We start from the raw sequence: 18,329 nt of genomic DNA, 5'->3' as shown, positions 1-18,329 counted from the left end.
TCTTAGTCAGGAAGAAAAAGAAACAATGGTGTTTAGGAAGGAAATGGCATTACTAACAAGTAGATTTAAGCCATGCAAAGCTGAATAGTGCCAGAACCAAGACTGTGGAAGATATATTTGGATATATATATGACAAGAGAGAGAGCATACTATTATCAATTTGATACAGACTCCTAGAATCTATGCAAAGAAGAGATTCTTTCTCTACATAAGTCCTATTCCGTCTCAATACAGAAAATTCTTCTACAAAAAGATTATTGGACAGTTCCATTACTGGGAAGCTTTTATAACTACAAGCTAAAATAAAAACACTGCATTTTTAAGACTTCACTTCAATTTTACTATATGAACCATTAGAAGGAATAACTAGTTTCTTGTTCAAATAGCAGAAATTTATAATTTTGAAGAGAATGATATACATTAACCCCTTTTTCTCAACAAAGTTTACCTAGTTGTAAATCACATTACATTGTTTCCATCCTTTACCATAGGCTTTGGCATGCTTTAGTTTGAAATGTTTTTCCTCAAGGTATGTATTAGAATGAAATTCCTTCTAGGAAACACCCTTGTTTTTATGTACTATGCAAACAAACAGAAAAAGGCTTTAAATTTTACTTCCTAAGGAGGTTTAGTCATCAATCATTGATGCCAAATGTTATTTGGGACATACGGTCCACTGGTGGAACGGCTTCTGGCAGGGGTTTGGCAAATGCTGAATAAAGAAGCAGCGTGGCTTTCAGTTTCCCACTGTGGGATTCTGGTAGTTTCAATTTGAGTTTACAGAATATCAGACTCACTCCAACTTGAGTGTAAGTGCAAAATGTAGGTAATCTTTGCCTTTTTTGCTATGTTTGTTTATGTATCAATATAGAAGCAAAAATTACCTGCATATATTGATACATTCATATATCTTTATCTACTTTATCATACCATAAAATTAAATGACAATTAAATTTTTGAGTAAAATAAATTCATAAGGATAAAAGTTATGCTTATATGGTATCTGTAGTAAACTAGAATAATATGTTTATACTCATATGACAAAGAAAATAAAACAACTTTAACATGTCAGTCAGAGAAACTGACAAACTAGGAAAGGTAGAAGATAGTCAAAGGAGAGTCAGTCCAGGTTATTTTGTAGCACTTCATTAAAAAATTACTTTGAATGACTTCACTAGTGAATAATCATCATGTCACTTACTGCTGAGTGACCTTGAGCAGTTCACATAGCCTCTTTGATCTCAGTCTCTGTGTCTCTAAAATTAAGAACAACCGAGTTTGACAAACTCCACTGTTTTTCACTGTCCCCCAAATGTCTGCATTTTATGGTCTGAAAATGTACTGATAAATTTATTATCATTTGCTGAGTTTTTATAAAAATTAATATATACTTGCTATTGCACAAAGACATGGGAATGCCTATTTAACAATAATGAAACATTGCAAAGATAGTCACAGTATAGGAGAAATAAGAGTAAGATCGAGGGTGAAATAAAAAGAAAGGTTATATTAAGGAAACATTACTAAACCTTGGCTAAAATATGTTCATATATCTTCATGTTAACCTTGAACACCTATTTTATTACTAAACTTTAATAAAAAACTTGATTTCTTCAAGAATAGACATGTATTAGCATTACTTGGATTACTTATTACAGTGGCAGTGCACAATAGAAGCTCAAGAATTTTTTCTTGAAATTTTACACCTTTTGCTACCCGTTAGAAAGTAATATATGATATAGCATGGTGGTTAAGAGTATGGATTTTAGAGGCATATTAACTAAATCCAAACTTTGGCTCTTATACTTGCTACTTGTATGGCTCAGGGAAGTGATATGAGCTCCTTGTGACTCAGTTTCTTAACATACCTTTTGTGAGAGTAAATATGGGTTGTATGTGCAAAGAGCATAGAATAGTGCCTGGCACAGAGTGAGTTACTATAAAAGTGCTGGCTGTTAGAACATCATAATTGCTATTTTTTTTCTTAAAACACTTTTTCTGACTATTTGAATATAGAAGGCTATATTCAATTAGAATTTTTCCTGCCTAAAACCTTACATATTTAGGCTATGGATTTAGGTATAATGAGGTTTTTGTTTTAATGAGAATGGCCAGGATAAAAGGAAATTTACATTTAACTAAGCATATATCGTAAAATGTACCTACTACCTCATTTCAAACAGAAGAAGGAAGAGCAGAATAGATTCCTCAAGAATCTGTTTACAATAAATGAAAACTTTATAACGAGAGGTAAAAACCTCCATGTTTCAGAAGTGGAATAAGGCATTTAATCTGCCCATGGAAAAATACATTAAGTGTCTATGTGCATGATCCTGAACATCATATTCTATAAATATGAAACTGTCCCTGCCCTCAAAGAGAGGTCATGGAGAGAGGGCTTAAGAAAAGCACCAGACAGCACATAAGAGAGGTGACATTTAGTAGGGCAATGCAAGATGGATGCAATAGATGGAGATGAACATCCCAGGCAGAAGGAATAGTCTAAGGAAAGGCAGAGAAGAAAACGGGTGATATGAAGTTGAAAATAATTAGAGGGCATTGAATTCTCATGAGTGACAGTGAAGTAAATTCACAAATAAGTTTTCCTTGATGAAAGAAGTATTTAAACATAACTATAGTTAATGAATTTCTATTTTTTCTCTTACTGAGAATACTAACTCATATTTCACTTTAATAGAATCACTTCACTTAAATGCTAATTAATACAGAGGGAAAAAAAACTCACGAAACCCTTTGGTTTAGACTCTAGTTTAAAAAGAATTGATATCTCTTGAGTTAATGGTCTCATTAAAAAATAAATACATTTTCAGCAAGAGTAAAGCAAGCTCTATATTTAGGTTAAAGTAAAGGATAGATTAAACACACAGAGAAGACTAAGTTTAGAAATAATTTTTTAACTGTATAGTGCAGTACAGTCCGTTGTAGTAGTAGTATGGAGTTATTTTAGAAAAAGTAACTCAACCAGTTTTGTTTAAACCCTTTCATTACTAACAGTAAAAGAAAAAGAATCAATGTAAGTAAAATAGTATGCCTTGAATTCAAAGGTATCTTTTTTTCTTTTTAGGATATTCTTTTACTGCTAAGCAATCTAGTAAAACATAGCATCTGAAAAAAATATTAATGAAGCACTTCAAATCTTTTGTAAGGAAAGAAGGCCTGAGAGGAGGAAGTGGGAGGAAAAAGAAATGAAAGAGGTTTCATAATAATTTAGCATTTTTATATATGGAAGAAAGATATTCTCCTTGGAAGATTACTTGCTCCAGTGGTTTTAATGGGCATTTTAAAGGAAACTGGTGGTCTTGTTCTCTTACTAAAAAATTCAAGGCCACTGAGAAAAAGATACCTTTTCCCATGGAAACGAGCAATTTCATGAACCTTCTAGAGAGCATCTGGTCACCACTAATCTAGTGACTTAATCCTCTCCTTCGGGGGTCTCTTATTCTATTTCAGGTTATCTATCCTTTGCCTCCAGGCAGGACTACAACTAAGCCATGGAAGACAGATGGGTCTCTAGCCTAGTCAAGATTTCTAGGGAAGTCATTTTCACAGCCTCTCAACATAAATCAAAATAACCAGCCCCAGAATCTAGGAGGAATAACAAATTATCCCAAGTAGGCAAAAGGTATTGGTCCAGAAACACAAATGAAATGCCTTGCATACTATCTAAGGCTCTTTACAGGTATGGACCTAGGCTCTTTTCTTTTTGAAGAGTCTTTGTTACAATCTTTTTAAAGCCTTAAAGTCATAATGGCGATTTCCCCTTTGCCTCAATCAATTCAATCCTCAAAATATTTGAAAACTGTATTTTCTAAACTTAACAATGTGAAATTTTAAAAAGGGAAAACACAGCCCCCACAAAATAAAACTTAAATAAAGTATAGGAAAATCCAACCTGCTTAACTTTTAAGATGTCCCATCATTTTGCCTTTTCCCATCATCAGGTTTTACAGCTAGTTTAGCATTTTATACTTCACAATTCCCTGTCAACACTGACTTCTTCTGGTGCACCAAACATAAAGATCCATTAGTCCCAGGCTTTGTAGGCATATACCTTTTATACCACACAGTATCCCCATTCTTTATCATCATGCCTAAATCCAACACATCATAAAAGTCTCACGAAAAATGACTCATGCAAGATGATGCCTCCTTCTACAGACTGAAAACAATGATAGGAGGGTTTATTAAACTATATAATTATTTATCAACTAATTAACAAAGTCCAAGTAATATGAGAATTATAATGTATAAACTATGAGTTGTTCCAAAAAACATTCAATGAACTAAGTATTATTATCCCTAATCTAAAAGTGGAAAAAAAAAAAAAACAACCTAAGATGAATAGGAATAATAACATTTACCAATAATTTATTTGGCTCTTAGTATGTCTTAGGCACTGTTATAACATAATTTATCTTTTTTCTATTACAGTAAGCTGTTATTTAACAAAATAGATAGATTAGTAGTGAACAAGTATTTTCAAAGTAGTGTTTGATTTTTCACTGTTTGGTTTGACATTGTGAAAAGTTCCCTTTAATTTCAGGAAACTTACCAGATCACGATGACAATGAAATTTTCTGCTCAGAGTGAAACAGTGTTCTCTGAAAAAGATGAACAGTGTGGAGTAGTGATTCATACTTAGAACTATTGACTGAATTTTTAGTAAATATTAATATTATATTGAAACTTCTAAACAATAAAAGAAGAATGCTGATCTTGGTGGTAAACAGTGTCATGATTCAAGAGGAAGAAAATGAAAAGGCTGGGAGAACTTTTGGAGGCAATGGATATATTTATTGTATGCATTGTGGTGATGGTTTCATGGATGTCAACTTCTCTCCAAATTCATCAAATTGTGTACATTAAATACATACAGCTCTTTGTGTCTCAATCATACTTAAAAGTGGCTTAAAAAAGATAGCTGTTGAAAAGTCTCATAATCTCTGTACCTGACTTTATTACCTCTGAACACTATATGTATATTCCTAATTATACATATGGAGTTCCCAATTATCAAGGTGGAGTTACTATTTAAAAAGGTTAATCTTGGTAAATGATGAATCAATCTCGTTTTTAAAATTGTACATTCATTATGATTAAACTAATGGACCTGCAAGACCCAGACTGTCTCCCATTCAATTTCAGATTATTACTTTACTGTAGTTTAGTAAATTCTTACCAATTATATAATGCTTTTACAGCCCTACAGTGGAAACTGATTATTGATAATGCAATAAACACAGAACAAGTAATTACCTTTGGGGGGGAAAAAGTCTATCGTTTGTTCTTGTCTTCATACAAAAGTTGATGTGTGTATCATTTTCAGTCTTACTCTCTATTTCAGTTCTCATCCATAACTTATATCCATAGATCTGTAATAAAAAAAATCACTAAAATAAGGACAAATAACAGCAAATAGCTGACACTTAGCAGTATCAGAATTTTTAACCATAGGTAAAAGGTTTATATTCTTGCTGCTGCTATAAAATTTTCTACAGATTTCAGAATAAGTGAGATTTTAGATACAAAAAAACTGTGTTCAAGTGTCAGTTTAATTTGATGTATATTTTGAAAAAAAAAAGCACAAGAATTCTTCACGTCCTAGTTCAAATAGATTTTGAACAGATTCTTTATCAAGACTGTTACTATCTTCATAAAGGAAACAATACAGATTGTACAACGTAAGTTTCCAACATTATTTTACAGATTTTTACTTACGTAAGCAAAATTTTTTACAATTTAAAAATGATTCTTTCTTCATACTTGCTATTACCTAAATGATACATGCTCCCCGATATTGCCTCGTTACTGCCTTCTTAATAAATAAACTGTTGTTGAGATAAATAGACATCCACCTCTGATTGATTAGGAAACATTTTTAAAGTGATTTTACATAGGCATTTTTTCTTCTCCAGAATATCTTAGCAAAATCAAAGAGGAACTCTTTCTTTTATCCAAGCTTTGAGTAAGCAATGTAAACTAACCTTATATTGTAGAAAAACTTTTTCTCTCATTAAGCCCCTGCTAAGAATTCTGTATTAAAAAGAAAAGCCTCACTCTAGGGATGGCTGGATTTCTGCTGAATATGATGCATTTTCTTCCTTGGAAATTGTTTGGGGATTCTTTAAGATAGAAGATCTGTATAAAAGTTATTATTATTGGTTACCTGTCTTCGTTCCTTGGTTCCTATGTTGGCTATTTCCCAGAGGTAATTTTCACTAGACCTTACACTGTTACACTCTAGACCTTCACCTCTTTTTGTTTGCTTCACTCGGTACTCTCAGACTCACAAATGTACAGGGAAAGAGAGATCTTCCTTTGATTCTTTGATTGATTTAGGGAAGCAGGTGCACAATTTTGTGACCTGACTTTTTTTTTTCCTGCAAGTCTTCTCTTTCAAGTCCCTTAATCTGATATAAAGGACATGGTAGTCTCTAATCACACTCTAATCTCTATTGGTCTAAATCCAAATAATTTCCTTCCACACCCTGCCTGGTTGAGACTTAAATCCCTTATTATTCAATGATCCTATTTTTAAACTCTGCTTGGGAAAGCAGTGGTGACTTTTGATGCTAATCCTATTCAGTCCACTGACTCTATCCCCTTCAGGGAAATGGCCAAGGATTGTAAGGGGGTAAATATATAGCCAGCCGCATAATAAGAGAGGACAGCTAAGTTAGAATTTTCAAAACTACAGAGGATAATAAAAAAAGAGTTGTTATAGTAAAACCCAAGTGTATTTATTCTGATGAGCTATCTATTCGTTACATTGGAAATAACTAGTTAAGTCCTTTAGTCACAGTTTTTCATAGCCTAGGAGTTCATAGCTGCAGGATTGTAGGATAAGCATTTGATTTTCTATTCAAGGCAACTGCAATGGCAAGTCCTCGGTCAGAGCCTTCAAATGAAAATTGAATCTGACCACATTCCGTGTTCAAATTCTAAATGAGTATGTTAATTACTATGGTAAATAACTCTTAGGTAGTTCTTTCTCAGTTTTCTGTTTGGAAGTTAAAAGTGGCCAAAAAATAATAAATATAAGGAAGAAAAAAACATACAGCAGAGGAAGCTCTGGGCTGGGTGTCAGGACACCCGGCTTCTCTGTTTTACAGCCCCGTGATGGTCAAACAAGTATATAGGGTGTAGATTCTAAATCAGTTTTTAATATAAAGAGAGTGTTCAGATAAAACATTATGAAGCCACTTTAGTATTAAAAGGCTATGAAGTTGTTGGGAAAGGCAGCCTTACACGGACATCCTTTCTACCCCTTCTGGCTGCAGGAGAATGGGTCTTGGGCCTGGGGTACTTCCTTAGCAGGAGATGAGAGCTGCTCAGAGCCAGTGCCAGGCTGATCACCTTGTAGGGGTACAACTTTCCCTGCTGCAGATGCAATGTGTGCTCCTTTGTTCTGCTTCACTGTCTGTATCATGGCACCTGGCCAACCCCACTGCTATGTCTGTCCTCTGTAAGGAGGAATGAAGCCTTTCTACTATAGCACAAGGGTGCATGCAGACCAGCTGTCTGCGTCGACTGCCAGGAGGGACCCACTGGCCGTAGGGGACTGAAGTCCACTACAGAAGCTGATCTTGCTCTGTTTCTTCTCTATTTGAGTCAAGCATTGTTCAACCAGTGCTTGATTGCACTGTGTCTCCCTGGAAATTGTGGTGGGAATACTAAAGAGGTGACACCTGGAGAAACAGGTTCCCTCATCCTGTGTATGACGACTCAATACATGGGCCTGCGCCTGCCTCCAAGGTCAACACCAAATTAGACAGAGCAAAGGATTTGAGAAAGGAGGTATGATATAAACCACCAACCAAATAGTTTAGTCCCAGATGAACTCCTGAGTGGCTCATGCACAGGAAGACATAGACACACAGCAAACTTCATAGGTGCACTGACATTGGAGCTACTGCCCACAGAAAACGAAACAGAACTTGCCTTCTGAACCTAACCATGTTAACTGCCTTCTAAAGTAGCAACAGCAACTATAACAACACAACAAACACAAAATTCTCCAGAGGATTTGACTAGATCCTCCAGAGGGGATCTCCAGGATCCCCCAATATAATATTCCAAATGTCCAGGATATAATTCAGAATAACAGTATAGCAAAGTCAGGGAGTAGGGAGACAAAGGAAAAACTGATTAATCATCAAATAAAAAGAGAAAATATGTCAACTCAAGATTGCCATGAAAATGAGATTATCACAGAAAGACCTTATGAGAACTCTTGAGACATAATCCATGAAGGAAGGGTAACATTCCTCAATGGGAAGTAGAAAGTTCATAGCAGAAAAATCAAAATCATAGAAAAGATCTAAATAAAAATTTTGGAAATTAAATATAAAATACCTGAATTTCAAAAATGCTAGATGGCCTCAGTTGCAGAATAAGGATGAAAGAAAAATGAATCAGTGAAACTGAACATAGATCAGTAGAAATTTTCTAATACGAAGAGAAAAGATAGAAAAAAAAAATCACTGAATGAGCCCCTCCCCTTCTATTCAATTTCATGCTGGAAGTCCTAAACAATATAGCAAGGAAATAAAAAGAAATTAGCAAGATAAAGTTTAGAAAGATGAAATAAAACTGTCTGTATTAATAGATTCTATAATTTTCTATAGAATCTCATGGAATCTACACAAAATACTTCTATAACTGATAGGTTAGTTGAGCAAGATGGCAAGAGACAAGACAAAAATCAGTTTTTTTCTAAATAGTAGCACTGAACACTTGGAAATCAAAATTTGCAAGAGCACATACACAAAATCAAGAGTTTAAAAAATGGAGAGTTTATACTAAGTTTGTAATTGGAAGACTTACTAGCATTATATCAACACTCTTCAAACTGACCTATAGATCAATATAACTCAAATCAATATTCCAAAAGAGTTTTTTATAGATATTAAAAAGATTATTCTAAAATTTATATGGAAAAGAATAGAAGAGTTGAGTAACTCATATTATACAATTCCAAGACTTACTATAAAGCTACAGTAATCAAGACAGTGTGGTATTGCCAAAGAATGCACATATTGATCAATAGCACAGAATGGTGAGTTCAGAAATAGACCCACCATATACGATTGATTCATTTTCAACAAAGGTAAAAATCGTAATTTAAGGTGAAAGGGTAGTCTTTTGAACAAATGGTACTGGAAAAATTGGATATTCATGGATAAATAATTAAACTTTTACCTATAGCTCAAAATAAACCATAGATTTAAATGTAAAACCTAAAACTTTTAGGAGTGATCATAGGAGAAAAATCATTGTGGCCACATTTTAGGCAAATGTTCTTAGATATGACACCAAAGCATGCGCCATCTAAAAACACAGATAAAATGAACTTCATCAAAAGAAGCAAATAAGCAACTTTTTAAAATAAGCAACATCATCAAAACTGACAATAAAAATGTAGGTCAAGATGCAGAGCAATTAAACTCTAATACATTGCTGATGGGAAGGCAAAACAGTACAGCATCTTTAGAAGGAGTTTAGTAATTTCTTAGAAAGATAAACATATACAAACTATATGACCAGTTAGTATCTACCCAAGAAAACTGATAACCTGCTTGCAAATGTTTATAGCAGTTTTATTTTTAATTGCAACTGGTTAAAAAAAAACAACCCTGTGGTACCTCTAGATGATGAAACACTACTCAACAATAAAAAAGGAATGAACTACTACTGATACATATAACAACATGGATAAACCACAAATGCACAGTAAGCAAAATACACTAGACTAAAAAGACTACAAACAATACAATTCCATTTTCCCCCTACCCTGGAAAAGGTATAATTTAAAGAATGGAGAACAGTTCTGTGGTTGTTAGGAATTAAAAGTAAGGGGAGTGATCAACTCTAAAAAAGCAACACAAGGAAATGTTTTGGGTTGATGGAACTGTTCTGTATCTCTATTATAGTGGTGGTTAAATGATTCTATGCATTTATCAAAACTCATACAGCTGTACACAAAAATGAGTGAATTTTATACTAGGTAAATACGAAAAATTGTATTTCCTTAAATGTAGCGTCTGTTTTTCCTAGTTTTCTAGCTATATTCTCTTTTCTGTTTGTTTACTGAAAAAGTAGGCATCGGTGGTGACAATTTGCCAAATACTAGAAAATAGATAAACATTTAAAAAACAAAAGGAAGATATTTTGCCTTCATGCAGCTTGCTTTCTATTGGGAGGAAACACACAATGAACGTGGTTATTAAGCAAAATATAGACTATGTTATTTGATGATAAGAATTAGGAAGGAATTAACAAGTGTTAGAGTGGTAGTATCATTTTATAGGATGGTAGGGAAGATATCACTGGCCAGAGAAAACCTCACTGAGGAGATGCTATTTACTTAATAGTGAATCATCATGAATTAAATATCAGTTGCCTTTTTCTATAGGCAACTGAGAAATGATGAGAAAAAAACTGTGTTTTTATGTATCATCTATGATAACAGTGTAGAAAAATTTGAAAAAGGGTGGTACAAAATCCTTCCTAACTTTTATCCAAAAGACTTTTTATTATACTTTTAAGAATCAGCCTAAAAAAAAAACCCTTTAATATTCATAGCTACATTTTGTGCTAAATTGCTCTGAAAATTCTCAGATGGTCTCATCTCTTGTTATTAGGAAGCAGTGGGGTAGAAAGAAACAAGGTGTTTCCATAAAATATATGGACAGTGATTGCTGATATGACATTTACAACTATGGGAAATAATGTGATATTTTTGTATTATTGCATAATTCTGGAAGTTAGCACTAGTGATATTAGACAGCCATACTAAATATATATATGGGTAAGAAAAGACATAAATTCAAAATGGCAGAATCAGGTCTTATTTTGAAGCAGCAAAAGTCTTAAAGTGCTACTAAAAAAATGCAAGGTATTATCAAGGTATAAAGACACTGGAAACACGAATCCCAATCAAAATACCAATATAACAACAACTATGAATTCATCATTAATTTCTTTTAAATAAATGTAATTGGTAGCAGTTATTTATTTAAGTTATAGATACTTAATAATACCATTTTTAATACTCTATGATAGTTAATTCCAATTATAAATAAGGTACACTATTAAATGTTCATGCATTTTATTGAAATACTTCAAACGGTCTTTATATTTGAGCTGGAATCATAAAACCCTTCTGGCTTATGTATTGCAGCATTATAGGAAACTGGGCAGAACAGATCTCTTTACAGAGTGTTTGTATCTCTTATCTTCAATTGTATAAAATATACTTCCATTAAGAGTATATCTGATAAATTATGCTCTTAAGATTAAAGTGTGAAAATATAGTTCATCCCCCCTCTTAAAAATATAGAGTCTTCTCTTTCTAGGAAATCAATATTGCACTGTCTTGTACCATAATAGCTGTTAAGTAATAGGCACTTTATAGTTTAACTGCCTTAAAGACTCTTCTGGCTTTTCCATTTCTATTCTGCTCTAAATTTGCCTCATTTTAATTTTTCATCTTTTTCTATAGAGGTAAATTTAATCTTTTATTACTTGTGCCTGTTATGTGCTTGAATGGAGGCCCATGAACCCTTTGCTCTTTTCTACTGTTGTTTCCTTTGAAAACTATTACTAATGATTCTAGGGTACTTTTTTCCCATTTCCCCCATCCTTTTACTATTATAACATCAAAAGGAAAAGGGTATGAGGAGAAGCTTTGAATATTGGAATGTCTGTACTTGAATGCAGGATCTTTTGTCCATCACGCCTCACGGTAATAGCCGAGCTTCACCTAGTGTACAACAGGACCTCCTAGGCCCCAGCAGCACTGAACCTCAACCCGCTTCCTGCTTCTCAGTATCTGCAGTCACAGAGGCAGTGCACAGGATACAATAAGGTTGGTGATACCCTGCTTACCTAATACAGACTTGTAAATACTATCACAAATTCTAAACTGTTTCTCATAAAAACCCAAGAAGTAGGTATTGTGGACAGTCATTTTCCTTCTATCACAGTTCAGGATGCTATGGCTCAGAGAACTTAGGTAGCATGCCAGAAATCACCCAGCAGGGAAGTTAATGTCCTAGCACTGAAACCTGGTCTTCAGTCCCCTTCACTTCAACTCAATGCTTTTTTGGCAAAGCACTACATTTAAAATAAAATATACGGAAGAAGCTTCTACCAGACTCCACCATGAGGTAGTTATTGTACCAGTGTTCATGGCAAGAGTGCTGAACTCAACTTTACATTGTCTGTGAACGTACCAAAGCGTATGTGCAATCTGAATGTTCAAGTGAGTGAAATAACCATGCTGCCAGTAGTTGGTTTTGGTCACAATGACAAGCAAATAAATGTGTTGACCATAACCCTTGTAAGTTTGACTATATATAGATCCCTTACTGAGTTAGTTTAGAGCACCATATTCATTGTCCTGATTCACACATCAACGTGGATATAAAGTTATTTAAAAGGGCACAAAAAATCACCTAGATGTCAATTTTACTTCATTTTTTGACTGCATTACTCTCTTTTCTCAACATCGGCAGCTTCATTTTGTTTCTTAAACATTTCAGTCATAATATGTACTTGTATTACTACTCTCCAGGTATCAATATATTATGTTCCCAAACAAGTATTAAATTATTTAAGAACATAATGTTTTATAATTCCTTACACATAACTAAAATACATGCTAATCGACTGACTGAAGATAGACATGGCAGCATACACACAGCAGATATCATCTGCCTTAATTCAATGTTCATTCACTGAGCACAACTTCTTATTAACATTTATATATCTGAGTGTTTTCTGCATTCATTATTTAGAAGTATTGCCACAACTTTAAATAACCAATCAATAGAAAAAAACTAAGGCAACAAATTTCTCTATATTTAAATCAGGTATACTCATATTCGAGTATGCATGGTAATATAATTAGTTGAATTTTCACATCCAATTACCATAAACTCCAATTTTTAAAAGCTACTTCTCTACCTAAAGTTCATGTTATAAACAAACACCAATTAATTCTTTTCTGTTATGTTTCACATCACATCTTAATGTCATTTGCTTTATTACAGTCTGCACTCACTGTTTACTGTGCCCATTATTCTGTTGCTACTCAATAAAGTGTTGTTTTATTAATTTTATGAGATTTTTCATTGAGAGAGTTAATTTACAAACACACACAAATGCACATTTACACATTCTGTACCAGTATTGGTACTTAACAGAAGAAAGATGAATGCCCTTAGCAAAAAAACTATTTGGTATCTCAAGAATGGATAATAAAATAATTTTTACTATGCTAACAGAAATCACAGAAGAGTTAAGAAGTAAGAGGACTGAATTTTATATGGAGGTTTCAATTTAAGTCCCAATTTAATTGTAAATTACCTATACTATTAAGTAAGTTATACTCGGGCTGAGCTCCTTCATTGGTAAAATAAATATGGTGAGTGGGGAAAAGACAGATTACTTAAAATTAGTTTGGGGGGTAACTGCCTAATTATTTGTAAGAAAATAAACCTGAACATCAAACATACTCCTTAAGCTAAATTAAATTCTGTGTGCTTAAGGATTTAAATACACACTAAAAGTCATAAAAAACTAGTATTAAAAGTGATTTTATTTTTAGTTGTTGTATATTTTAGAATTGGGGAAATCCTTTATAATCATAACTGAGGACTCAGAAGCTACATAGAAAAAATGTAGTTGATAAATATTAGACTATATTCTTAGGTAAATGTAAACAATTTTAAAACACAAAAATATAAATTGGATAAAATATAAACAATGTGAGAGGTAAAAGGTACTGTCCTTAATATGCCAAAATCTCTTAAAAACAATAAAATTTTTAAAACAATAAAAAGGAGTACAAGATGAATAGAAGTTGAGAGAGAGAAAAAAGTATATTAAAAAAGGTGCTTTTCTGAATTCTCCATTTGAATCGTTTGATACAAATCTTGCCCAATAAAACCATCTGGAAATTGAAGATAACATTATTATGGAATTATACCTTAGTTCCTAAGGAAGATGAAGAAATGGGGAAAGGGAAGGAGGACATGGGAAGAAGAGAGAGAAAGGAAGCAGGAAAGGGAAGGAGGACATGGGAAGAAGAGAGAGAAAGGAAGCAGAAAAGTAAAACGGTAAGAATATAAGCAGATATTGTCATTACCCAGGGAATCGTATGTTGATCTAAGTAAACTAGATTAGTTTTTAACTTCACAAGAACAGAGAAATAGATCATAAGTCTGTGAAAGGTCAAAAATTAGAGATGTAGCCAACACTTGAAGAACTTCCAAGTCAGTGAATGGCTGGATTAAAAAGCAAATATGCCCAGAGCAGGAGGGAGGTACCAAGGAACCCTATTTCTTTTTGTTGGAAATTTGAAGACCTGTGACTCTTAATGCCTCTGAACAGATAGAGGGATAAAACTTTTTAATCATCTGCATTGACTGGAAATTCTCAAGCTAAGAAATCAATGTAAAAGTCTATTCTAGTCAAGTGTGATGGCTAATTTCATATGTCAACTTGACAAGGCACCCAAATATCTTGGTACCCAAATATTTAATCAGATTTCACAGATGTTTCTGTGAAGGTATTTTTTGAGTGGGGCTAAAATTTAAATCAATAGATTCTGAGTAAAGCAGATTGCCCTCCATAATGTGAGTGGGTCTCATGTAATCAATTGAAGACCTCTAGGAAAAGACTGACATACCTCCAAGAAGAAGGAAAAATGCCAGGAGATTGCCTTAGGTCTTGAACTGCAACTCTTGCTGGAGTTTCTAGCCTGCTGGCCTACCCTGCATATTTTGGTCTTGCCAGCCTCCACAATGGCACAGGCCAATTCCTTAAAATAAAACTCTCTGTATATACACACATCTTATTAGTTCTATTTCTCTGGAGAACTGTGACTAATACAGTAGGTGATACATTTGGAAATATTATGGGAAACACTTGCAAAACCACTCTGAAGGGATGTTATAATCTAGTCCAGGGATACTCACAGGAAAACAAAACCACCAAATAAAAAGTCAAAAAGTCCTCTAAAAACTCAGCTCACACACAAAATATGCTAAAACACACTAGTTAAAAAAATCCACTATGAGGCAGAAACAGGTCAGTTACAGAGTAGCATAGTCTACGTAAGATTTCAGTAATCTGAAATAGAAAGTTAAACAGGTATATTTAATATTATTACAGTCGTAAAAGAATAACTGAATGTGTAGGAGGGTGAAAAACTACCTGTAGATTTGAGACAGGCCCAAATAGAACAATTAAAAGTGAAAATGTATAGACAATGAAATTAAAATAATAAACTCATAATTTCTAATTTCTACAAATTATAAATAGTTGAAGAGAAGATTGGAGAACTGAGTCATTGCACTAAATAGACTGCAGCACAGAAAGATGGAAAATATGACATAGTGAAGAGACACTGAGGTTAAAATGAGATAATCTAACCTTAACACTTGAATTCTCAGAGGAAAGTATGAAAGTGAGGCAAAATATTGAAATTCCATGAGGACACACACATTCCTTGTTCATACCATACGTTCTTTGTCATATCATAGTGAAATTACATAGTAATAAAACAGAAAATAGTATTGAAGCCACTAGAGAGAAAGGTGGCTTATTTACAAAGGAATCTCAGACTCACCCTTGAATTCTCAATCACATCATTCAAAGAAGATGACAAAGGAAAACATCTTCAACATGCTGAATGAAACCATATATATATCTAAAAGGCTATACTCTGGCAAAGTGCTTCTTAAACCTGAGGTTGAAATGGAGTTTCTAATGGAAACTAAATAATATTTACTATTTCTGGATCCTGATCTATTATTCAGCTACTATTCATCAAAACCACCATAATAGTTGCTAAAACATTGAAATAATTCCATCAGCTGGAAAACAGCTGATGGTCTAAGTCTTGTGATTGTCTCTCTCTTGATAGAATGGAATAGGAGAAATACTATTAGTCACACAAATCATTAAGCATTTGGTTAAAAATAAGGCAAGCACTGACTGTATAAAATAAGGATAATTATACCAACTAATATTTAGATTATAAAAAGTATATAGAATTAAAATGCTAGACAAAAGTAACATGTAAGAGAGAAGGAAATGTTTTCAGTAATGGCATTATGATATCCTTGTATTTTTGAGTTAGTTTTAGAGAAATTAACTTACTTTTTGCTAAATAAACTTCAAGTATCAAAGCTAATAAAAATTGGCCATCAAAAAGCAAATCTCAACAAATTTCAAAGAACTGTTAGCAAACAGGCCACATTATGCTGCCACAGAATAATTTAAAAATAAATAATGAAATAGTAATTACCAAGCATTATCATTGGGAATCTATAAAACACCCTTAAAATTTACCCATTAGTGAAAATAGACTTCAAATTGTAAATAAAACATACCCAGAACTCAACCATGAAATTCTCACAAATGCAGAACCTGTGAAATGCAACTAAATAATACATAGAAAGTCTCTGGAGAGGATGGTCAAGCACGAAAATGGGCAAAAAACCCCAAATAGTTTGTAAAGAAAAACAAAATAAGGATTGGAAAAACCAAGTACAAATAATCTTTAAAATAGCAGTAATTGATGATTTGTTGTACAAAACCTAATTTTCCACTACTTAACTCATAAAGTAACTGAAAATCTCAACAGTCACATGCCATTAAGAAAATCAAACCATTCTTCCACCTTCCTAACCCACATTTAAAAAATACATTTCAAATTTATCTAGGTCCAGCCATTTTATATGAAAGTATCTTAAAGTCTTTTAGAAACAGATATTTGTCTTATTCAAATAATTTGGCATTAAAGGAAAAAAAGAGACATACACCAAGAGACTGTAACCTTGACACAAGACTACACAAGAACATAGGAGAAGCATCATAGTGACTCAATTAAAAATGTGTAAAAATTCTAAAGAATAATCGAAACAAATTAAGTATTAGCAAATCATCACTAAGTCAAATTACTCAAAGAATATAGAATTTTATACTTAAAATCTTTAAGAGAAAAAGAACTATCATCTCAATAAACTATTTTATAATAATATAATAAAAAGTAAGGCTCAAACTCTTCACAACTTTGTATATACTTAAAAATGAATTACCATTTTTCATACCTAGTATTGATAAGAACATAGAAGAGGGATAAATTGCTGTTCCTTGTGGCTTCTACTTAGTAAAAACTGTGAAACAGTGCATACTCTTTCCCTAAGCAATCTTTTCTCTAGTAATCTACATTAAAGGAATAATTCAAGCAATAATAAACTTCTATGGGTGTTCATTTTGCATTATCCATAATAGCAAAAGCTGTAAACAGCTTAAATCAAAAAGTGATTATTTAAATAAATTATGGCTTAGCCATACAGTGACATATTTGTATTTGTGGAATGAGATAGATCTCTAAGAACCATCATCGAAGTGTGTCGGTGATATATTGTTGGGTGAAAAAGTACCACAACCATATGAACAGTCTAAAGCAGTATGTGGCTTGAAAAAAAAAAAAAAAAAAAACTACCTGTTTATGTATTCATAGAAAACGTCTAGGAGGATAGACACGAAACTATTTATAGCGGCTACCTCTGGGACATGGAATTGGAGTGAGTTTTAATGTGAATTTGTTTATTCTGCCTTACAGACCTTTGCATTGTTCCTTTTTAACCACCAATACTACTTTTAAAATAATATTAGAATAAATGATCACTAAATGATTAACTTTTATACCTGAGGACACCAACCTTTAACTCTCTGTTCCTCGCATATTATTTTGTCAAAATCTCACCCCTAGTTAAATACAACTTCTTGCTTATTCCACACTTGTACCCTTATAGCTGAACATGGCTAGACAGAGGCAGCCAATCATGGTGACTCATCTCACTTTAAGTTCATAATCACTAATACCAAGCGTGCTCTTTAGTGATGCCAAGAAATCAAAAAGAATTTCCGTAAATTCAGTTAACACCCATTGCTCCCAGAAAGCTATTTTTTTTTTCCTTTTTCTCCTCAAACCTTATCTCTATCTCCCCAGTCCTCCCTCCTAGCTGATAGCCTTGCCTTCTATTTGAATAAGAAAAAAGGAGCAATCAGAAAGGTATTTCCACAGGTAACCAAACTACCTTCCCCATGTTCCTTCCCTTTGTTTACTATGGATGACTTACGTTCTAAAATCAATCTTCCTCGAATGCATTGCATTTTATTCTTTCTCATCTACACAAGGTAACAGCTTTAGTGTTTCTCTTTCTGCTACATCATGATTTATTAATCTCTACGGAATTTCCAATACCATATCAATAGTAATTTCTCCC

The 18,329-nt window shown here is 33.2% G+C and overlaps 2 long non-coding RNA genes across 4 annotated transcripts in view; one reads left to right on the top strand and one right to left on the bottom strand.

The window, feature by feature from the left end:
- LOC123611712 (uncharacterized) overlaps positions 1–18,329 on the bottom strand; it is a 141,122-nt gene that overhangs the window by 19,933 nt on the left and 102,860 nt on the right. For both annotated transcript variants that reach the window (XR_006718802.2, XR_012506274.1), the window contains exons 2-3: positions 5,278–5,393; positions 4,574–4,622 (exon numbers count right to left, since the gene is read on the bottom strand). This is a non-coding gene — a long non-coding RNA (uncharacterized LOC123611712). The remainder of the gene's footprint in view (positions 1–4,573; positions 4,623–5,277; positions 5,394–18,329) is intronic.
- LOC141577388 (uncharacterized) overlaps positions 1–18,329 on the top strand; it is a 72,442-nt gene that overhangs the window by 39,841 nt on the left and 14,272 nt on the right. The gene's annotated exons all lie outside the window — the stretch shown is intronic.

Source organism: Camelus bactrianus, chromosome 1 (genome assembly GCF_048773025.1).
Source record: "Camelus bactrianus isolate YW-2024 breed Bactrian camel chromosome 1, ASM4877302v1, whole genome shotgun sequence".
Taxonomy (NCBI): Eukaryota; Metazoa; Chordata; class Mammalia; order Artiodactyla; family Camelidae; genus Camelus; species Camelus bactrianus.
The sequence above is the reverse complement of the archived record's forward strand: the minus strand, read 5'-3'. Positions and strand labels throughout refer to the sequence as shown.